Below are 24117 nucleotides of genomic sequence, written 5' to 3'. Positions count from 1 at the left end.
TAACTTAGCCTAGAAGGATCAAGAATGTACTTGTCCTAGTAGAAGAGTCTATTTGTGGGTAAAGTCCAATTGTCTCTTAGATGGACCCATCAAATCTAAATTAGAAGTATTCAGGGTGTGTTGAATTATATTGTGCTAACTGACCTAAAGGGTCTATATAAGGACATATCAACCTCGCGTCCAACGAGTATCCCACCCTAAAACCTCCGTAGCCAACGTCCGCTACAACAGCTTACTATTATATCGAGTTTTTCTTATGGCAGTGATCAACTCATACAACTCAGCTTCATATACAATACTATTGATAATAATTACTCCCTCCGTTCTGAAATAGATGACTCAACTTTGTACAAAGTTAGTACAAACTTGAGTCATCTATTTTGGAACGGAGGGAGTAATTACAAAGCATCAGAAACTGATGGTCCATCGAAATGACATTGCTCACTAATCGGTGACTGCTTCTGTATATTACTTTCTCCATCTCATAATATAAAAGCGTTTTTCACACTACGTTCTTATATTATGGGACGGAGAGAGTAGCTAGTAATAGTATGGCAAAAACACATTCATCTTATAACTATGATGATGATTGATCCAGGGTGATTGGTTCAGCTTCTTCTGGCCCCACCATTTGCATTGCAGGTAGATGATAATCTACTCTTCACATGTTGCTACACATCCATGCCGGTAGGCACCCTACTCATGCGCAAAAGAGAGAACAAGAATTTAGTTACACATTTACAGTTTTCGGAGTTCACTTGGAAAGAAAATGGGCCGCAAAAATGAGCGAAAATTTAGTGAAACTCACATGGGACTGGGAAACTGAAGCATAGGGATGGCGCTGGAGCCGGCTGCTGTGGCTCGGCCACGAGAATGTAGACAAGGCCCATGACACCGGTGTGCTCGCAGTCACTGCTGTAGTTGGAGACGATGGTCAGCACCTCGCCGTCGCTCACCTTAATGGATCCTGGCTTAGGGTAGCACGTCGACATGCCGACGATGTAGTTCGCCTCATTCCCTGCCTCCTTCCCTGTGCCGTAAGTTGGAAGCGATTCACATAGCAGGCGTCCGTCCTGTAGCAAGTCGAATGTACCTCAGAAGTTAGGCTTTCCCTTTGCAAATAACATGTTGTGATGTTACCATTTAGACATCATGGTCCTATTTAAACCGTGTAATACCAAGTTTGGATAACAGAGTTGAGCATGGAATTCAAGAATTAGTTGAACTCAGCGAATATCAGCTGCTTGGTTGCAGACAGAATTGGAATTTGGAATCCCAATTCCAAGTTTCAGATAGGTTTGTATTGAGTGTTTCCCCTCAAAATAACTGCGAGAAGTGCATAAGCACAATCGCTAAGCGATCAGGGCGCTTGTCCATTACCTGGCCATGCAGAGAAGCACCGACTCCTCCAGAGTGCTGGTGCGCAGCACTGTACACGATATCTCCTCCACGCGGCAAGACCGCTCTCGTAGTCTTAGTATGGATGCACTCATGGTTGGCTCGGTTTTCCGCGCTGCATTCCTCGACTTGATACTCAACCTGTAAACCAACGGCTTAGTACATAAATCAACCTAGTAGATAATCCAGGCTTTCAGATTGCGTATTTGAAATAATGCGTTAGTTCTCAAAATCTGAAACGGTTGCTGTTACATGAAGATAGATCTATTTGAAAAAAATACCTTGCAACAGTCTTCGTCAGTTCCATCGACCATAGCGGTATCCGTGACGTCAAATATGTAGATCTTGACAGGCACCACCGCATCAGTCCAGTCGAGCCATGTCACGGTGTACTGCAAGAACACCTTCCGCACCTCGCCATTGAACCCTTCTTTGAGCCGACACTGGGTCTAATCATAGCAGCTAAACAACCCACCAGTGTAGTTCTTCGAGACTGTGCGCCCATACTCATCAATTGTGACGTTGTAAAAGTCGCACTTGCACTCGGTGCAGCTAGGCTTGTCGACAACGCCCCTCGTGTCGATGGCATGGATATTGAGCAGCCATTTCTCCTCATAGCCTTCAGGGGCCTTCTCTTGGTTTCCGGTCTCGATTCCATAAGGATCAGGAACCCATGTGCGGTGTGGCGAGTCTCGGAACCGAGCCCGAAGTACTGGGTTAGTGCTCTCTTGCACACTCCATCATTCCCATTAAGCATTGCGGGAATCTTCTGCGCATCAGAGCTCTGGCTGTTCTTGAGAGCATAGTATGGTACTGCAACCCAGTGATGCAGGTAAGTCTCATGGAGCGGGACTGGGACGCCATTCTCATCGACGACCTCTGCATCAAAGCTCTTGACTGCAAGGTGGCCTCGGGGGAAGTCGACTCATGGTGGTACTTGTTTGAGACTGATCCAGGGCCCAGTAAGATGGGCGGAGAACGGAACGTCTTTGATTTCAGCAGATGACCTCTCACGTTGAGGGCTTCAGAGGGTAGGGGGGCAATAGCCGATAGGAGCGAAATGAGCAGCACAAGAGAGGCAGCCATTTTCATCTTGTCAACAGCTGCAAAGTCGACCATCTATCAGAAGAAAGTAGGATCATGCAAAAAAAGAGAGAAGCAAACCAACATATGAAGAATCTTGAGACCTTTTACGGTGCATCAAGTCTATTGGAGCCGTTCATTTTTGTGATTGGAGGGTCCAGATCAGCCAATACTACAACAGATTTTCAGCAGTATATTGATCAATTAAGGGCATTTTAGGTAGTTCACTCTATTCATCAATCCTCAACGAGTAGCAGTTCTATGGCCAACAGTCATCAACCTTGACGTGCGACATCACGTCGTCGGCCACGGCGAGGCTCCTTGGGAGGAACTGAACATTGACACTCGGCATTAGCACCGCTGCTTAGTGCTTACCGCGTTCTAGTACGATGTGGACTGAGGTGAGCTGAAGTCGAAGTCAACGTCACGCATGTCGCCGGCCGGACACGCTGGACTCCTTCTGTGGAGGCCGCACAATAGCATGGCGTCGATCTCAAGCTCGACCTGCCGTGCCGTCTACGTTCATCGGCTGGATGAGGCCCAACTCGATACAAAACAGATCGCCCTCGTTGCCGTCGTCCATGCCTGGCCGACCAAGAAGGGTCTGCATGCATGTCAGCGGCAAACTCCATGGGCTCGGCGTCTGGCTGTAGCTTACGATGTTGCCGGGGAAGAACTGAACGTTGGCGCAGGCCCGAATCATCGAGGCAAATTCTTTCTGCCAAAGAACGCATGTACACGAAGTGAGGACAAGCAGGTTGATTGATACACATATATGTACGTACTGATTCCGCCGGCCGGAGATGCAAGCAAATCGCAAGGCCGCGTCGAGAACATACACTGATCCGATCTCGAGAACATACGCAGGCGGCGTTAGATGCGATGAGATTAATTTAGTTAATTAGATTAATCATTATGATTAAAATTAAGGAAAAAATCTATCCTGACAGAGAATTACCAATATACCCTCCATACTAACCGTTGGATCAACTAAATACTACCCACTATTTTGGGTAGTATGATGCACCGTAAAAAATCTCAGAATCTTCTATTATATATTTGATTTGGAAAAGAACTTTTATAGCAACAAGCAACTATGAATAACAAACTCATCTAACAACACCTGAGGAAACATATAGGACGCCGATAAGTGTCACACGTGTGGGCGTTAGGAAGTCCGCCCACACATTTTGTGTGGTGTATAAGAGGAACAGCCCACATACCTACGTGTAGGCAAAACAATTAACGCCCACACGCCTCTTTTTTTTTCTCCCGATCCCTCTCACACGCGTGCGTGTGGGCGAAATTGATAACGCCCACACGCCCGTATGTCAGGCCTCGTACCTCCTGGTCCCGCACGCCACGCGTGACGGTCACCGCGCGCCCGCAGTTGCCATGGTCCAGACCCTCGTCCATGTTCGTTTAATTGCAGTTGCCATGTCGCTGAACTACGGTTGCCATGTCGGACAACTGCAGTTGCCATGGTTGCTCAACTGCAGTTGCCATGTATGGTCTGATCTAATGTAGTTGCCATGATTTCATAACTTTATGAGTTGCCACATACTAACACTAGGCAGTTGAGAGAGTTGTCATGTGCTCACAAGCATGCTAGGGCAGTTGTCATGTAAAAAGGAGGAGTTGCCATCTGCTTACGTGCATGTTAGGGCAGTTGCCATGTACATGCACGTTAGGGCAGTTGCCATGTACCATGCAAAAACATATGGCAACTCGGTAAAAGAGAGTTGCCATCTGCTTACGTGCACACAGGCAGTTGCCGTGTACCCTGCAAAACACATGGCAAACTCGGGTAAAAAAAAAGAGTTGTCACCTGCTTATAAAAGCACACTAGGGACAGTTGCCATGTGCAGTGCAAAAACACATGGCAACTAGCAGCTTGGGTGTGGGAGAGAAGAAGGACGTGTGGGCAAGATGCCAAATGCCCACACACTAGCCCTTGTGTGTGCGTGCAAAGTGGCGTGTGGGCGAACTACTGAACGCCCACACACCAGCCCCTTCTGTGTGGTGAAACGGCCGTGTGGACGACCGGCTGAACACCCACACACCAAGCCAGTCCTACGTGGCACTAGAAACATGCCAAGATTCGTGCGCTCACGAACGGACGTGGATCCACGCGTGTGGGCGAGATGCAAACACCCACACGTGTAGGCGTTAACATTTCCAAACATATAACACCAGAGCGTCTTACTTTTAACCGTTTTTGGGGGAGCATATAACGGCAGAGGTGAACATCTGTTTTTTGGTTTAGGTGTAACTTGTCTTGGGAAAGTAATAAAAGTGAGTATACGGTATAAACTTATGTTCATTGGCAGATTAATTAATTGAAGACAACCATGCCATCAACCTTTAGTAGCCACCACTGTTGAACCAAGCTGACTATTCAGTATCTTGTACGAGGAGTGTGAAAGCTCCCAGTCCCAGGTCAGGTATATTCCATTGAAAAGCAAGAAAGCAACCATAGGTAAAAGTTTTACTAGGCATGTCGAGAAAGACAGCATCTAATTCAATACTTGAGTAACTTGACAAGACAAAATCCAACCAATAAACAAGTAGACCAGGTTGCTTCGTGGTAATCTCCCGTGTCAATTCAGTAATAAAAAGGGAGATAGCAGCTTTCACAGTTACAGTATTCAAGCAAGCATCAAGAGTGATTGATTGTCCACATAGAGATGGTCAGTAACAAGGGGAACTGGATATGGTTGGTCAGGCTCAGAAACTCTGAACCTTTCCAACCACTAAACGGTTTTCTCTTTTTTCTTTTAAAAGAAGTGCACCCTCGTAAGACTGTGAGGTGCATCGAGCCACAATTCTTGAACAAGAAGCATCTATCTCCACACACAGAGAAAAGCTCTGATTCTCTTGACCACGACTAACCCATGTACAGTACGTATGTATCATGTGACGCAAACAAAACAATCTGCAATAAATACTACAAGGACAACAAGAAGAGAAAATTTCTTTTTTGACGAGTCACAAACATTAGTTTGAAGGCGAATCACAGGCATAATTGGGACCAGGACAAGAAGATATATCTAAAGACGAAATAGTTTCTCTGCCAGTGGATTGATTGATTCAGCAAAAGATAGCACAAAAGAGATGGGAAACCAGAGGATTCTTCAACGCAGCTACCCTAGCCGATGAGATGGGATGGGCTGTGAATGCCCAGGAACCAAACGGAAGAAGGGAACAGAGCTAGAAGAGGGAGAGGAAGAGGAAGATGACGGCGCGCGTACCAGGAGGGACGGACGGGAGGGGGCCGAGGAGTAGGAGGAGGCGGAGGAGCTGCGGCTGCGCCGTGGGAGTCTGTACAGCTGGTGTGGTGGCCGACGGAACTTTAATAGGGTGCAGGGTAAGGTCACGTGGCGTTGAACGCTTACGGCAGCGCTTGCGTCGCTCGCTCCCTATGGGATCAAGTTTTTTTTTTCTTTCCTTTTTCGAGGGAAGGGATGAAGTTATGGAATGCCTTCTTTCTTTCTACTACAAGAAGCTGTGGGCATGCTAAGGTTTAAGTCCTTGTGCTCGCATTATTTCTGAGTTTATGTCAGAATTTTCAGCGATACGCTTTCAGTGAAAGGAGACGTTTTCATCGACGACGAGGCGCCTACATGAAGAGCTAAAAACTAAATTAGAGCAACATAACAGACTTACGCACAAACTTATGCACAGACACAAGTCTTAACCACGCATCACAAGTTCTACGACAATATAGTGCGATAAGTTTTAAACGAAACCCAGGTCTTAAACCAACAACCAACAAGGAACAGGCAACAGGAGCTCAGGCGGTCACGGCAAAGGCGTTGTCGTGCTCCTTGCACTTGGTGACCACCTCCACGCCCTCGTCGTTGAAGATGATCACCTTCATGGTGTCGGGGGTCAGCAACTTGAACGTCAGCATGTACCCGATCATGATCTGATGAACGGCGGCGAAGGCGGCCCAACCGTGATCAAGGGTGACCCTACCGTTGATCACCCTCACCGTCACCCTCCATGCGCAGCCGGTGTTCGTCTTCAGTTTGAACTCTGTAGGGACGACGGGGAAGTACTTCGTGAAATCCAGAGGCAATGGCAGACTCTCCATCTCTGGAGCAAGGATAACCTTACAGAAGTGGCTTGGTCCTAACTCCTAATGGTAGTGGCCATAGTTCCTCCGCTTGGCACTTGGGTGATCCTGCACCAATACTTCGACCAATGGCAGCACGACCTCCTTGCCCGTCTCCAATGGTGGCACGACCTCCTTACCCTTGTCCATCTGCATTATGAACAACACACAGTTCAATGGTCAACATTTATTCATATCGACCTAACGCTCCTATATTAACCCACCCTACTAACCCAGCACCGCACTCAACCCCCTCTGTTTCACCACCTCTCCTCTTCCACTTCTTTGTTTCACCACCTCTCCCGCGCCATGAAATCCAACTCCAACCCCAACCCTTTCCCCTAGGGCATTGGATGGAGGGCCTTCTTCCTTGGGTGTTCGCTCGGTGACTGAGGGAGTCCTGGATTAGGGGGTCTCCGGACAGCCGGACTATATCCTTTGGCCGGACTGTTGGACTATGAAGATACAAGATTGAAGACTTCATCTCGTGTCCGGATAGGACTCTACTTGGCGTGGAAGGCAAGCCAGGCGATTCGGATATGTATATGTCCTCCTTTGTAACCGACCTTGTGTAACCCTAGCCCTTTCCGGTGTCTATATAAACCGGAGGGTTTTAGTCCGTAGGACAACATACAATCATACCATAGGCTAGCTTCTAGGGTTTAGCCTCTCCGATCTCGTGGTAGATCAACTCTTATAATACTCATATCATCAAGAATAAATCAAGCAGGACGTAGGGTTTTACCTCCATCAAGAGGGCCCGAACCTGGGTAAAACATCGTGTCCCCTGCCTCTTGTTACCATCCGCCTTAGACGCACAGTTCGGGACCCCCTACCCGAGATCCACCGGTTTTGACACCGACAGTGACCGTAAGAAGTTTGAGCACACCATGGAAGTGTGCTCGAACTTGAGCAGTATCGATGACATGCACAAGGAGGCCGACGTTGTGATGAACAAGTGGTGGCGGCGGTTCCATATCGTAATACGTGATGAAACATCCTCCTTAATTTTTTCCGCGGGAAATAGGAATTTATAGTATCCATATTAGGGTCAGCGGAGCCTCGAGGGGCCCACTACCTACAAGGGCTTCCTAGTGGGCAGCAGGGCCCCCCATCCAATGGGTCTTTACTCTAATAATTTTCTTTTATTCCAAAATAAATCTCCAAAATGTTTCGTCCAATTCTGAGAACTTTTATTTCTGCACAAAAACAACACCATGGTAGTTCTGCTGAAAACATCTTCAATCCGAGTTAGTTTCATTCAAATCATACAAATTAGAGTCCAAAACAAGAGCAAAAGTGTTTGCAAAAGTAGATACAACGGAGACGTATCAACTACCCCAAGATTAACTCATTGCTTGTCCTCCGCCGCTAAGGAGGCCATGGACCATAGGGGGAACTCTCCTCCCATCTAGGGGGAGGCCAAGGAAGAAGAAGAAGGAGGGGGACTCTCTACCCCTCTCTCCCGATGGCGCCGGAGTGCCGCCAGGGCAATCATCCTGACATCGATCTACTCCAACAACTTCGCCGCCCTCAACACCAACTCTCTCCCCCTCTAGGCAACGGTGTAACACCTCTTCTCCCCGTTGTAATCTCTACTTAAACATGGTGCTCAACGCTATATATTATTTACCAATGATCTATGGCTATCTTATGATGTTTGAGTAGATCCGTTTTGTCATATGGGTTGATAGATGATCATGATTGGTTTGAGTTGTATATTTTATTTTGGTGCTGTCCTATGGTGCCCTCCGTGTCGCGCAAATGGAGGATCCCCGCTGTAGGGTGTTGCAATACTTTCATGGTTCGCTTATGGTGGGTGGCGTGAGTGACAGAAGCACAAACCCGAGTTTGGGGGTCATTGCGTATGGAATAAAGAGGACTTGATACTTAATGCTATGGTTGGGTTTTATGACCTTAATGATCTTTAGTAGTTGAGGATGCTTGCTAGAGTTCCAATCATAAGTGCATATGATCCAAGTAGAGAAAGTATGTTAGCTCATGCCTCTCCCTCATATAAAATTGCAACAATGATCACCGGTTTAGTTATCGGTCACCTAGGACAAATGCCTTTCTTGTTGACAAAAGCTATCTACTTTTATTGTCTTGCATTTTACTCGTAGTTTTATTCTTGCGAACTACTTCTAGTTTTATTCTTGCAAACTTATCCTTTCACCTACCAAATAGTTTTATACGCGTTCTAGGTAAAGCAAATGTTAAGTGTGAGTAGAGTTGTATCGGTGGTCGATAGAACTTGAGGAAATATTCGTTCTACCTTTAGCTCCTCATTGGGTTTGACACTCTTATTTACCGAAAAAGGCTACAAACAACCCCCTGTACTTGTGGGTTATCAAGACCTTTTTCTGGCGCCGTTACCGGTGAGCAATAGCGTGGGGGTGAATATTCTCATGTGTTCTTGTTTGCTTTATCACTAAGTAGTTTTTATTTTTACTCTTGTTTTCTATCTCTAGTTATGGGTAGGAAACGTAAAATACCAAAAAAATAGTTGTACCTACTAAACCAATGGTTGAAGAACCACCTAAAATCTATCATACTGCTGAAACTTTCTACTTGGATCATCTTCGATCCGTATGTGCTTGTGCTGAAACCCAAACTAGATTAGTTGAGGGAAAAAATCAATAAATGAGCATGCTTATTTTGTACGGCACCTCTTATCTCAAAAGGGAAACTTTTATGGCATCATATTAATAGTTTGTATTGTTATGCTTTGAATTTATGCGAAATACATGATTTTACTTATTGATCTGAAGACTCTAAAAAACACCTTCCCTTCCAATGTGAGTTTAAGGATAATGGAATTTTATCTTCTTATGCAAAGGGTGTTTGTAATTATTATGATATTGAACAAATTGAAGAATTTGTTGCTTTTAAGGGTGCTTATGAAATTGCTTCTTTGATTGAAAAGTATGATGCTACTCTTTACAAATATGAATTTTTTGCCATACTTAAATATTGCTATGAAAATTATTCTTCTAATGCTTATATTAAACCATATATCGAGGACTTCTCCACTGTCCAAGAAGAGACTAATATTTTGCAGGAGTCTATGGAAGAAGGAATTGATGAAATTGTGAGCTCATTGGATGAAAAAGATGACGAGGAGAGCGAAGAACAAAAGGAGGAAGAACGGATTAGCTACCCATGCCCACCTTCTAATGATAGTAACTCTTCAACTCATACATTATTTAATTTCCCTTTATGCTTACCGAAGGATGAATGCTATGATAATTTCTATGATCCCGTTGATTCGTTTGAAATATCCCTTTTTGATGAACTTGATGCTTGTTATGCTTGTGGCCATGATGCCAATATGAATTATGATTGTGGATATAAGCTTGCTATACTTCCTTATATTAAGAATGAAATTGTTGCTATTGCACCCACACATGATAGTCCTATTATGTTTTTGGATTCTCCCAACTACACTATATCGGAGAAGTTTGTTCTTATTAAGGATCATATTGATACGTTGCATTCTACCATTACACATGATGATTTTGATGAATATAATATGCATGTGCTTGCTGCTCCTACTTGCAATTATTATGAGAGAGGAACTACATCTCTGCCTCTCTATGTTTCCAACACAATAAAATTGCAAGAAACTACTTATGCTATGTATTGACCTTTACTTGATGTGCATGAACTGTTCTTTTATGACATGCCGATGCATAGGAAGAGAGTTAGACTTCGTCATTGCATGATATATGTTGCTTTGTGCTCACTACTAAATTAGAAATCATTGTTAATTAAAATTGGCTTTGATATACCTTGGGATCCGAGTGGATCCATTACTTGAGAACTTTATGCCTAGCTTAATGGCTTTAAAGAAAGCGCTGCCAGGGAGACAAACCGGAAGTTTTAGAGAGTCATTTTATTCTTTTGTGTGCTTTTATAAAGTTTAAAAATAAAAAAATATAGAGGGGAACCTAAAACTTCACAAAAATAAAAGTGGAAGTGAGAAAGACGAGCATCGTGGAAATGAGAGCATGCCTTGAACTTTATTCATGCCCATGGAAACTTTGTGAATCTTGATTACACAAACTTTTCAACAAAAATAATTATCCCTTTGTACAAATTCATTGTATTATAAAAATAATGTGCCAAGATTTGTGAAAGGATCGATATGGTTGACTAGAGAGGGGGGGGGGGGGAATAGGCAACTAACAATTTTTAGCTTTTCTTTAGCAATTTAAACTTTGCATCAAAGTAGGTTGTCTAGATATGCAACTAGATGAGCAACCTATATGATGCAACACGAATAGGAACACAAGCAAGCAAGATATATGAAACAAATAAGCTACACAAGTAAAGGCATGAGATAACCAAGAGTGGAGACGGTGGAGACGAGGATGTGTTGCCGAAGTTCCTTCCCTTTGAGAGGAAGTACGTCTCCGTTGGAGCGGTGTGGAGGCACAATGCTCCCCAAGAAGCCACTAGGGCCACCATAATCTCCTCACGCCCTCACACAATGCGAGATGCCGTGATTCCACTATTGGTGCCCTTGGAGGCGGCGACCGAACCTTTACAAACGAGGTTGGGGCAATCTCCACAACTCAATTGGAGGCTCCCAACGACACCACGAAGCTTCACCACAAAGGACTATGGCTTCGCGGTGACCTCAACCGTCTAGGATGCTCAAACACCCAAGAGTAACAAGATCCGCAAGGGATTAGTAGGGGGAATCAAATATCTTGGTGGAAGTGTAGATCGAGGCCTTCTGAACCACTACCAAGCAAATCAACAAGTTTGGTTGGCTAGGGAGTGAGATCGGGCGAAAATGGAGCTTGGAGCAATAATGGAGCTTTAATGGTGGAAGAGGTGAGTCAACGGGGAAGAAGGAGACCCCTTATATAGTGTGTGGAAAAGATCCAACCGTTACCCACCAACCAGCCCGCGGCCAGCAGTACTACTGCGCCTGGCCAGCGGTACTACTGCAAGGCCGCGCGGTACTACTGCTTGCAACCAAGCGGTACTACCGCACGGCAGTGCGGTACTACCGTACCGACCCACGGTACTGCCGCGACCCCAGCACAGAAACAGACGCAAAGCTGGGGGCGGTACTTCCGCATGCGCGGTACTACCGCAAGGCAAAAGTCCCAGCCAGGGGGAAGGGGAACTTCCGTGCCTACTTCCGCAAATAAACGGAAGTAGCAAAAACCCGACACAGTAGTACTGCCGAGGGGCGGTACTACTGCCTGACTGCATAGTGCGGTACTACCGCACGGCGAAAGCGGTACTACCACGGCAGGTGCGGATGTAAAAAATTACATCCGCTCCTACTACCGCAAAGGGGCGGCACTAGCCTAGTGGGCAGCGGTAGTGCGCTCCAGGGGAGCGGTACTACCGTGGGCACCAGCGGTACTACCGCGCCACCGCGCGGTACTACCGTGGATGCCTACGGTACTACCGTTGATCCAGGAGCAGTACTACCGCAACCACAACAGCAGCCAGTCACAAGGAGGCAGGAAAACGGAGGAAGCTCCAAGGAAGAAGGAGGGGATAAAAGGAGACGTGTACGTGATGATTCCACCCAAACCTTTCCAACGCGGACCCCCTCTTAATAGTACGGCTTTCCTACGACTCAAATCCACCAAAAAGAAACGTAGAAAAGACGCCGTCTTCGTCAGTCTTCGAGGGGCACCCAATCGTCTTGTGCCTAGCAAAGAAGTGTCTGGAATACTCATGGCACACGATTAGTCCGCAAATGCGTTGTCATCAATCACCAAAACACTTAGGGATAAATATGTCCTTACAATCCCCCCTTTTTGGTGGATTGATGACAAAACGGGATTTGCACAAAGAAAATACTATTAAGTAAATGCAAACCCCTCCTCTCTATAATATAGACGGGCTCCCCCTAAATGTGTGCCACCTAGATGAGCACGAATACTAGGAATAGAGCTCCCCCTATATTATAGAGACAAGGCATATCTATCACTAGACAAGATAGTACAAATATAAGATAACTAAGAAAGATAGAGTGCATATGTCTTACACCATATGGAGGATAGGTCTCGAAGGCACAAACCAAACAAAAGCAAACGAGGTCCAAACGACAAAGCAAACAAACACACCACCAAGCACGACACAACGCAAATCCCTACACTCTCTCCCCCTTTGGCATCGAGACGCCAAAAAGGCAGAGAGGACACCTACACACACGGGGTGGCTCAGGCAGAGAAGTCGTCCCACTGCTCCTCGTGCTCCTCGTCAGACTCAGCGGCGGGGATAGTCTCCTCGATGTTATCCTCTGAACTGGTCCACTTGTAGCCCTGCTTTGACATCCAGGCAGCCTCAGGTGTGATGACGTCCTTAGACCCGCGAGACACATCCTCTCCAAAGAGCCTCATCACCTTCTTGTCACGGCGGCGACTCTCCTTGTCAGTCACGTGAGCCCTGTACTGTCCCTTTGCCTGCATGCAGAAGAGAGTCTTCATGTTGTCCTTCAGCTTCTTGGCCCATGACGGCTCAGAGGAAGAAGTGGTGGACCTAGGAGCACGGTCCTCAGCAACAGTCTCAGCAGCAGCAGCCTCCCCCTCACCAGCAGCCCTCCTAGCAGAAGATGCCTCAGCACGGGTAGTGGTGTTGGCCCAGTTGGGCTTGACGCGGAGGCTGATGGACTCATGGCGAATCCAGTATGGAGCAAGGAACTCATCACCTGGATACGTCTTCTCCCAAGTGGTGGAGAGCAGCAGAAACAGGTATGGTCCATAGATGGGTACCTTGCGAGTGAACACCACAAACCGAAGCTCACACCACATGATGTGTGAGACATCAAGTGGCTGAGTCTGAGAAGTACGTGCCTCTGCACACAAGAGCAACATGTCCACTAGATATGCATGTACCTTGTCCTTGTCGCCAATGCGTGGGAACAGAGTGTTGCGGAAGATGCGATGCATGATATCCAGAAAGGAGTTTAACACCCAAGATGACTTGCCATTGGGGAGTACCTTCTCAACAAGGAAGGGCTGAAGCTGGTTCTTGTTGGCAGACTCAGAGTTGGCATGGGGGCGAACGCCAATAGGGGTGTGAAGCCCGTCATCAGGAATGTGCAGCAGATCCATGAACTCTTTCCATGTAGCAGACAGCTGACGGCCATTGGTCATCCAAGTCATCCTCCGCTCCTCCCCCGGGATGAAAGTACACTGAGGCAAAGAACTGACAGATGAGCTCAGGGTCATAGTCAAGGTGAAAGGAGATCACCGGCTCAATAGCAAACTGCTCCACCAAGTCCAGAGCCTCTCCAAAATAGTCACGAAACTTGTCCTTCCGCAGGTGATGCATGTCTATCCACTTGACATCCACGAAGGTATTCTGCTTGTTCTTGATCACATTCAGATAGATGAGAGCCTGTTGCTTGGTCCAGAACAACTCGGTGCCTCTGAGGATAGCCCGAGGATTCACATAGGGATTGATCTTCCGATGCTCGACATACTCAGAGGTTGAAATCTCGTCCATGCCCTTAGCCGGTTCCTTTTGCTTGCTGGCAGTGGTCTTGACATTGCGCTTGGGGGCATTGGAGACCTCTGGGGCTTCATCTTGGGGGATTGCGAAGACGCTTGGAGCCAGTGTCACGACTGGGATTGGAACGACGAGAGCCACCACCTGAGACATAGAATGCAAAAACACCCACAACAGCCAAGAGAGATTAATGCAAAGACCACAACAAAGCAAGTGAAACAAGCAGAAAGCACACATGATAAATGCCTAGAGAGAGATTTGATCCCTACGGTAGTACTGCCAAGAGCTGCGGGGCTAAGATAGTAGTACGGCTCTTATACGCGGTAGTATCGTGCAAGATCACGGTAGTACCGGGTGTAGGAGCGGTAGTACGACCTTAGCGCCGGGGCCGGCGCGGTAGTACCGCGTCTGCAGAGCGGTAGTACCGCACCGTACGGTAGTACCGCACCTGACGGGCGGTAGTACCGCACCTGACGGGCGGTAGTACCGCAAGAGCGGTAGTACCGCACATCGGGCACGGTAGTACCGCACCGCGTCAGATCTGAACTGGTTCAAATCTGAAAAAGCCCGCGAAACCACGACAGTACTACGGTTGGACAAAGCTACCACAAGACATCATATCAAGTATGTTTCCTACGCATCACGACTCTCCTACATCCTACTCTTGCATAGATTTGGCCTAAAATCTCAAGAACGACAAGTTTCTCCCCAAAAACCTAGAAGCAAGAGAACAGCCAAGAAAAAGAGGGATTTGGGGAAAAACCTTGGTCCATGGCAAGAGGAAGTGGTGGGGAACGATCCCACCGGTCGGAATCCGAGGAGAGTGGCCGGAGACGGAGATCCGGCGAGGGCCTCCGGCGCCGTTCTTGAGAGGGAGAGACGTGGAGAGAGAGACAATGAATGGGTATGGGGAGTTGGAACTCCCCTGCCCGAGTCATAACCCCCACGCGCCCTTGACGACGTGGTAGTACCATGCCCAGACACGGTAGTACCGCACGACGCGGTACTTCCTAAGTACCGCACCAGAGCGGTAGTACCGTGCTGTGGCGCGGTAGTACCGTGCCTCCCAAAGCGGTAGTACCGCGCCCAGGCGCGGTAGTACCGTGGGCTCAAGAAGATGCATGTTTCGAGCGCGAAAAACTGGATCTTTGCACAAACCACTCCGAGCCAACACGACACCACAAGACCACGCAACACACAAAACCAGAAAGACACCACCTCTCCAAAAGAGAGGGCGGTGGCCGTAGCCACCTATGTTTGAGTCAATTGGTATGGCACCACGAAGAATTATCCTTGGGTCCATGACCAAAACTCGTCTTTGAAGCACAAGTACCATCAAACATGGCTAATGTGAAAGACTTGATTGATTTATGCATAATGGGGGGAGGGAGAGTTCATTGAGAGAACATCACTCCCCCTATGTCCATGCCTACATCTAAATAGGACAACACGTTGAGTATGGTGGGGTGTGCAAGGGTTCAAGCAACATTGCTTGAATCGATGATATTTAGCTCATGCCTTAACTCATGAAATCTTGCTTCATCCAAGGGCTTCGTGAAGATATCTGCAAGGTTATCATGAGTGTTGACGTAGTTGAGCTCGATCTCTCCTCGCCTAATGTGATCTTGGATGAAGTGATACCAGATCTCAATATGCTTCGTCTTGAAGTGTTGCACCGGGTTGAGAGAGATCTTGATGGCACTTTCATTGTCACACCAAAGAGGCACTTTATCACAAGTGACACCGTAATCCTTTAAAGTTTGCCTCATCCATAAGAGTTGTGCACAACAACTACCGGCCGCCACATACTCCGCTTCGGTGGACGAGAGAGACACACAACTTTGCTTTTTGGAAGACCAACTTACCAAAGAGCAACCAAGGAATTGGCACCCTCCGGAAGTGGACTTCCTATCCACTTTGTCTCCCGCCCAATCGGAATCCGAGTACCCTACAAGCTTGAAGTTTGATCCTCTTGGGTACCATAAGCCAAAGTTTGGGGTATGAGCCAAATATCGAAAGATTCGTTTGACCGCCAAATAGTGACTTTCCTTAGGTGCGGCTTGAAACCGTGCACAAATTCCCACACTCAACATGATGTCCGGTCTACATGCACAAAGGTAAAGCGAGGATCCAATCATGGAGCGATATATCTTTTGATCCACCACTTTACCATTGGGATCTAAGTCAAGTTGGCACTTGGTGGGCATTGGAGTGGAAGCCAGCTTGACATCACTTAGCTTGAATCTCTTGAGCATTTCTTGAGTGTATTTGGATTGATTGATGAAGGTTCCTTCTCTTCTTTGCTTCACTTCGAACCCTAGAAAGAACTTCAACTCTCCCATGGAGGACATCTCGAACTTTGAGGTCATGAGAGCGGCAAATTCCTCATTGAAAGCTTTGTTAGGGGAACCAAAGATAATATCATCAACATATAATTGGCACACAAACAACTCCCCTTTGACCTTCTTAGTAAAAAGAGTGGGGTCGATTAGCCCAACTTCAAAACCACAGTCTTGTAACAACTCGGTAAGGTGGTCATACCACGCACGTGGGGCTTGTTTAAGGCCATAGAGTGCCTTATCAAGTTGATACACATGATCGGGAAAGTAGGGATCCTCGAACCCGAGGGGTTGCTTGACGTAAACCAATTCATTAATGGGACCATTAAGAAAAGCACTCTTCACATCCATTTGTTGTAACTTAAAGTTATGATGAGAAGCATATGCAATCAACATGCGAATGGATTCAAGACGAGCAACGGGAGCAAAGGTTTCACCGTAGTCGATACCCTCGACTTGGGAGTAGCCTTGTGCTACCAAACGAGCCTTGTTGCGAATGATGATCCCATGGGCATCTTGCTTGTTCTTAAATATCCACTTGGTTCCTATGACATTGTGATTTCCGGTCGGTCTTGGCACCAATCTCCACACTTTGTTGCGCTCGAAGTTGTTGAGTTCTTCATGCATGGCATTGAGCCAATCCGGATCTTCTAGCGCCTCATAGACCTTGTGGGGTTCCACACAAGAGACAAACACGTGATGCTCACAATAATTTGCTAATTGTCTACGAGTGCTTACCCCCTTTCTTAAGCTTCCAAGCACATTCATCATGAGATGATCCTTGGTGGAGAGCTTGGAAGCAACCTTGGCGGCACGACGCTCTAATTCCTCCTTGGTGGTGAGTTGAGGAGTGGTTACTTGATCATCTTGAGCGCCGTCATGAACTTGTTCTTGATCTTGAACTTGCTCGGGGGAGAGAACTTGACCTTGGGCATCACTTGGTGTGTCCACACCGTCTTGAGTATGATCTTGCCCTTGGTCTTGTTCATGAGGTTGAGGGCCTTCACTTTGTTCTTCGGAAGCGTGTGGGCCTTGGGTTGGTGATGGCTCCACTTGAGTGGAGCATTGTCCTTCTCCTTCGGCCACAAGGGGTTCCTCAATGGGTAGGATAAAACCAACACCCATTCTTCTTATGGCTTGAGGAGGAATTTCATCACCTACATCACAAGTGCCACTTTGCTCCACTTGGGAGCCGTTATTCTCATCAAACTCCACGTTACGCGTCTCCTCAATAAGTCTCGTGGATTTATTGAGGACATGGTAAGCATGAGAGTTTGTAGCATAACCAACAAATATTCCCTCATAAGCTCTAGCCTCAAATTTAGACAACCGAACACCTTTCTTGAGAATGAAACACTTACACCCGAATACCCGGAAGTACTTGAGGTTGGGCTTGTTACCGGTGAGTATCTCATATGGAGTCTTGTTCAAGCCCTTGCGGAGGTAGAGCCGATTTGATGCATGACACGCGGTGTTGATGGCTTCGGCCCAAAAGTTGTACGGAGACTTGAACTCCGCCATCATGGTCCTTGCCGCATCCATCAACGTCGGGTTCTTCCTCTCTGCAACACCGTTTTGTTGAGGGGTGTAGGGTGCGGAATATTGATGCTTAATTCCCTCGTCACTAAGAAACTCATCCAAGGTGTAGTTCTTGAACTCGGTGCCGTTGTCACTTCTTATTGTCAAGATCTTTGCATTGTGTTGACGTTGTGCTTCATTTGCAAAGTCAATGACGGTTTGTTGGGTCTCGCTCTTCCTCTTGAAGAAATACACCCACGTGTACCTTGAGTAGTCATCCACAATCACCAAGAAATACTTCCTACCTCCAAGACTATCGAAGGATGGAGGCCCAAAGAGATCCATGTGAAGGATCTCCAAAGGCCTCTTTGAATAAATGATAGTCGTGGGAGGGTGAGCCTTCTCATGTAGCTTTCCTTCAATACAAGCACTGCAAGCACGATCTTTAGCAAAATTAACATTCGTTAGTCCACGGGCATGGTCCCCCTTGAGGAGACTTTGCAAAGATCTCATATTGACATGGGCTAAACGGTGATGCCAAAGCCATCCCACATCAACTTTAGCCATTAGGCATGTCACGGTCTTAGTGGGTCGCTCCGAAAAGTTAAATCACATATAGACCGTTCTCGACATGCCCAACAAAGGCTACTTTAAGAGTCTTGCTCCACAAGATGGCCACGGTATCGATATCAAAGAAAGTGGCAAAGCCCATGATAGCAAGTTGACGAATGGAAAGTAAATTGTATGCAAGGGACTCAACAAGCATGACCTTCTCAATCGTGAGATCATGAGAGATGACCACCTTGCCAAGTCCCAATACCTTAGAAGATGAGGCGTCACCCCACTCGACATTGGTGGGCATAGATGGAACCTTGTGCACGTCCACCACCAAGTCCTTGCTTCCGGTCATATGATTTGTAGCTCCGCTATCAAGCAACCATGATCCCCCACCGGAAGCAAACACCTACAAGAGATCAATGGTTGGTTTTAGGTACCCATTTTGTAATGGGTCCTTTGATGTTAGTAACAAGGGTTTTTGGAACCCAAATAGACCATTCAATGTATTCATGAAGAGAACCAACAAATTTGGCATAAACATGCCCATCACTAGCACGACATAACACATAAGAAGGGTTAAAATCGCCGGCTTTGTTGAGAGGGATGGCATTGCCCTTCTTGACATTGTTCTTATTCTTCTCCTCGGGGGCACTCTCTCCCTCCCTCAAAAAGGTTTGCATGAGGGGAGGAGGTCGTTTGGTCTTGTCATTCTTCTTCTTGTTCTTGGAGTCGGGCACATACCCAACCCCTTCCTTGGCCACACCTCCCTTTTGGTTGATCAAGAGATCGTTGAGGTTCTTCTTGCCTTGTATGCAAGTCGCAAGACCTCTCTCAAGTTTCTCCTTCAACTTCGCATTTTCCTCAACAAGATGTATATGCTCACAACACGGGTTAGTAGCATTTGCATTATCAACTAAAACCATATGAGGAAAAGTTGCTTTCTCCTTAGTTAGCTTCACTTGGAGTTGATCATGAGACTCCTTGAGACTAGCGTGAATACCCTTCAAGGCCTTGTGGGCCTTGTCAAGTATATCAAACTCCTCTTTGAGTCTAGCAAGATCAACCCCAAGTTTGGCCTTCTCGGAATTTAGCACACGAGAAACAATGAGGGCATGATCATAATCTTTCTTTAACTTAGCATGATCAACGTTGTGTGACTCCTCAAGAGCCAAACGAAGACCACGCTCTTCCTCAAGAGCATTGGAAAGATCCGAAATCTCATTGGCATAGTCACGACTATGCCCTTCCATCTTAGAGATGGTGTCTTCGTGAGCCTCGATCATGTCATTGGCCTCACCCAGTTGTTCCAAGAGAGCAACAAAGTGCTTCTTGGATTTTCCCTTGAGTTTGCCCATAAAGGCCTCAAACTCGTTAGCCTCCACATTAGCTCCCTCAAGTTCATTAATGCTATCCGTTGGGGAAGGATGATTAATGATGGTAGTTTTGATGTTGGAGGTTACCTTGTTGGTGGCTTTAGCCATGAGGCACTTGGCGATGATGCTCTCGTTGGGTGAGTCGAAGAGAGACACCCGTGATGTTGTTGCAATGGCAACAGAGGCCATGCCAACCGACTCATCATCTTCTTAATCATCATCATCCTCATTGTACTCCTTGCACAACCAAAGCCTTGGGAGTAGTCTTCTTGGTGAAGTTGTTCTTGTTGGGGAACGACTTGGCCTTGTCCTTTCGGATGAGTTTGCCACCATTGTCTTCCCTCTTCTCATACGGGCATTCCGCAACGAAATGACTCACGTTGCCGCAATTGTAGAAAGTCCTTACACGTTGCTTGCCCCTTGTGCCACTCGAGTTGTTTTTGCTAAAATTGGGCCTCGAGTTTTTCTTGCTCCAAAATTGCCTTGAAGAAAGTGCCATGTGTTCATGATATGCATACTTCGTATCTTTGGGGTTGCTCTCCTCTTCTTCCTCCTCTTCTTCTTCCACGGTGAGCTTGGCCTTCAATGCAAGGTTAGGCTTCTTTGCTCGTTGAGAACGGAGCACCGCATTGTCGGCGGTCTTGTCCAAAATGTTCATGGCCACAAACTCATCCAACACTTCGCTTGAGGTCAAAGTGTGGAAGTCCGGTCTTTGACGAATGAGGGAGGACATGGCCTTGTGGTAGGGCATCATTGCCTTGAGGAATTTGCGCTTGATCCAATTGTCATCCATGTCCTTGCTCCCGTGATCTCGTAGTGAGACCGCGAGTTTGGTTACTCTTCGATAAAGCTCACGAGGTTCTCCATCTTCCTTCATTGCAAACTCATCGGCCTCATCTTGTACCACTTCATAGTTGGAGCGTTGAATGCTTGCGCTTCCCCGGTAGAGAGACACGACACAATGCCATGCATCTTTGGCCAAGGCGAAGGGACAAAGATGAGGTAGGTCTTCGGGTGGAATTGCATCTTGAATGATGAAGAGAGCATTCTCATTGAATTGATTGTCCGCGGCTTCTCGAGGAGTGAAGTTGCTTGGATCATGTGGATAGAAACCTTCTTCAATGATTCTCCAAAGGTTAGTGTTCACATGATTTAAATGACATTTAAAGTGGTAAACCCAAGAATCAAAATCCTCATTTTTCACAATCTTAGGGGGAGGACCGGCATGATTCAAATGAGTGGAAGGAACCGGTCCACCATAAACAAGTGGTGGTTACACATGGGCAAAGATGCAGGTGCCATTCTTGCCACTAGAAGAAGGAGCCTTTTCACTACTAGCTTCCCCCTTGTCGGGGATAGCATCCGACACCTTGTTGGTGGGATCACCCACTTTCAACGGTGCGGTGGATAGTTTAAGCCCCTCAAGAAATTTAGTAAACATGCTTTCAACTTCGGTCGTCATGGAGGTTTTCAATGTCTCCAAGGCCACATTGAACTCCTCACGAGAGACCGAAGTTCCCCCATCTCCCATAGACGAGATCGGATTCACACCGGAGTGTTCCTCCACACCGTCTACGGTATCAACCATACTCTTTGGATGGTAAAGTCCTTAATAAAGAGACGAGGCTCTGATACCAATTGAAAGGATCTATATGGTTGAGTAGAGGGGGGGGGTGAATAGGCAACTAACAATTTTTAGCTTTTCTTTAGCAATTTAAACTTTGCATCAAAGTAGGTTGTCTAGATATGCAACTAGATGAGCAACCTATATGATGCAACACGAATAGGAACACAAGCAAGCAAGATATATGAAACAAATAAGCTACACAAGTAAAGGCATGAGATAACCAAGAGTGGAGACGGTGGAGACGAGGATGTGTTGCCGAAGTTCCTTCCCTTTGAGAGGAAGTACGTCTCCGTTGGAGCGGTGTGGAGGCACAATGCTCCCCAAGAAGCCACTAGGGCCACCGTAATCTCCTCACGCCCTCACACAATGCGAGATGCCGTGATTCCACTACTGGTGCCCTTGGAGGCGGCGACCGAACCTTTACAAACGAGGTTGGGGCAATCTCCACAACTCAATTGGAGGCTCCCAACGACACCACGAAGCTTCACCACAAAGGACTATGGCTTCGCGGTGACCTCAACCGTCTAGGATGCTCAAACACCCAAGAGTAACAAGATCCGCAAGGGATTAGTAGGGGGGATCAAATATCTTGGTGGAAGTGTAGATCGAGGCCTTCTGAACCACTACCGAGCAAATCAACAAGTTTGGTTGGCTAGGGAGTGAGATCGGGCGAAAATGGAGCTTGGAGCAATAATGGAGCTTTAATGGTGGAAGAGGTGAGTCAACGGGGAAGAAGGAGACCCCTTATATAGTGTGTGGAAAAGATCCAACCGTTATCCACCAACCAGCCCGCGGCCAGCGGTACTACCGCGCCTGGCCAGCGGTACTACCGCAAGGCCGCACGGTACTACTGCTTGCAACCAAGCGGTACTACCGCACGGTAGTGCGGTACTACCGTACCGACTCACGGTACTGCCGCGACCCCAGCACAGAAATAGACGCAAAGCTGGGGGTGGTACTTCCGCACGCGCGGTACTACCGCGCCCCACATGCGGTACTACCGCAAGGCAAAAGTCCTAGCCAGGGGGAAGGGGAACTTCCGTGCCTACTTCCGCAAATAAACGAAAGTAGGAAAAACCCGACACAGTAGTACTGCTGAGGGGCGGTACTACTGCCTGACCGCATAGCGTGGTACTACCGCACGGCGAAAGCGGTACTACCGTGGCAGGTGCGGATGTAAAAAATTACATCCGCTCCTACTACCGCAAAGGGGCGGCACTAGCCTAGTGGGCAGCGGTAGTGCGGCTCCAGGGGAGCGGTACTACCATGGGCACCAGCGGTACTACCGCACCACTGCGCGGTACTACCGTGGATGCCTACGGTACTACCGTTGATCCAGGAGCAGTACTACCGCAACCACAACAGCAGCCAGTCACAGGAGGCAGGAAAACGGAGGAAGCTCCAAGGAAGAAGGAGGGGATAAAAGGAGACGTGTACGTGATGATTCCACCCAAACCTTTCCAACGCGGACCCCCTCTTAATAGTACGGCTTTCCTACAACTCAAATCCACCAAAAAGAAACGTAGAAAAGACGCCGTCTTCGTCAGTCTTCGAGGGGCACCCAATCGTCTTGTGCCTAGCAAAGAAGTGTCTGGAATACTCATGGCACACGATTAGTCCGCAAATGCGTTGTCATCAATCACCAAAACACTTAGGGATAAATATGTCCTTACAATTTGCCTTTAGGATGATTAGATTGCTTGTTGGTATGTGCGGCGCAAAAACAGAAACTTTGGCTGTAGTGCATGATTTTACATTTTTTACTGTAATGTCAAAAGTTTTTGAAACTTTTTACACAATATTGCTATACATTTTTTTTATTTTTTCCTAATTTGTATGAATTTTTGGAGTAACATAAGTATGGTTAAAGTTCAGATTACTACAGAATGTCCTGTTTAAGACATATTCTATTTTTGATGCATTGTTTTGCTTGTTTTGATGAAACTATCGATTTTTATCGGTGGTATAAGCCATGGAAAATTTATAATACAGTAGCTACAATTAAAAAAATAAATAAATTGGTTTGCAACAGTACTGAAAGTAGTGATTTGCTTTATTATACTAGCAAATCTCACCAGTTTTCTGTTAAGTTTTGTGTCGATGAAGTGTTCTAAGATCGAGGAGGTATCGATATGAGGAGAAGGAGGAGAGGCAAGAGTTCAAGCTTGGGGATGCCCAAGGCACCCCAAGTAAATATTCAAGGAGACTCAAGCGTCTAAGCTTGGGGATGCCCTGGAAGGCATCCCATCTTTCTTCAACAAGTATCAGTATGTTTTCGTTTTCATCTCGTTCATGTGATATGTGTAAATCTTGGAGTGTCTTTTGTGTTTAGTTTTTCTTTTTCTTTTATGCACCATGCTGGTATGAGATAGTCCATGGTTGATTTATAGAATGCTCATTGCACTTCACTTATATCTTTTGAGTGTGGTTTTATAGAATGCTTCATGTGCTTCAGTTATATCATTTGAAGTTTGGATTGCCTGTTTCTCTTCACGTAGAAAACCGCTATTCGTAGAATGCTCTTTTGCTTCACTCATATTTATTAGAGCATGATCTTTTGTAGAAAGAATTAAACTCTCTTGCTTCACTTATATCTATTTGGAGAGTCAATAGTATTTG

General features: G+C 46.7%; 1 pseudogene; it reads right to left on the bottom strand.

The window, feature by feature from the left end:
- Positions 1-238: 238 nt before the first annotated feature.
- Positions 239-5726, bottom strand: LOC125519911 (annotated as a pseudogene).
- Between the last annotated feature and the right edge of the window lie 18391 nt (positions 5727-24117).

The sequence above is a fragment of the Triticum urartu genome, chromosome 7 (assembly GCF_003073215.2).
Source record: "Triticum urartu cultivar G1812 chromosome 7, Tu2.1, whole genome shotgun sequence".
Lineage (NCBI taxonomy): Eukaryota > Viridiplantae > Streptophyta > Magnoliopsida > Poales > Poaceae > Triticum > Triticum urartu.
This window is presented reverse-complemented; position numbering and strand designations above follow the sequence as displayed.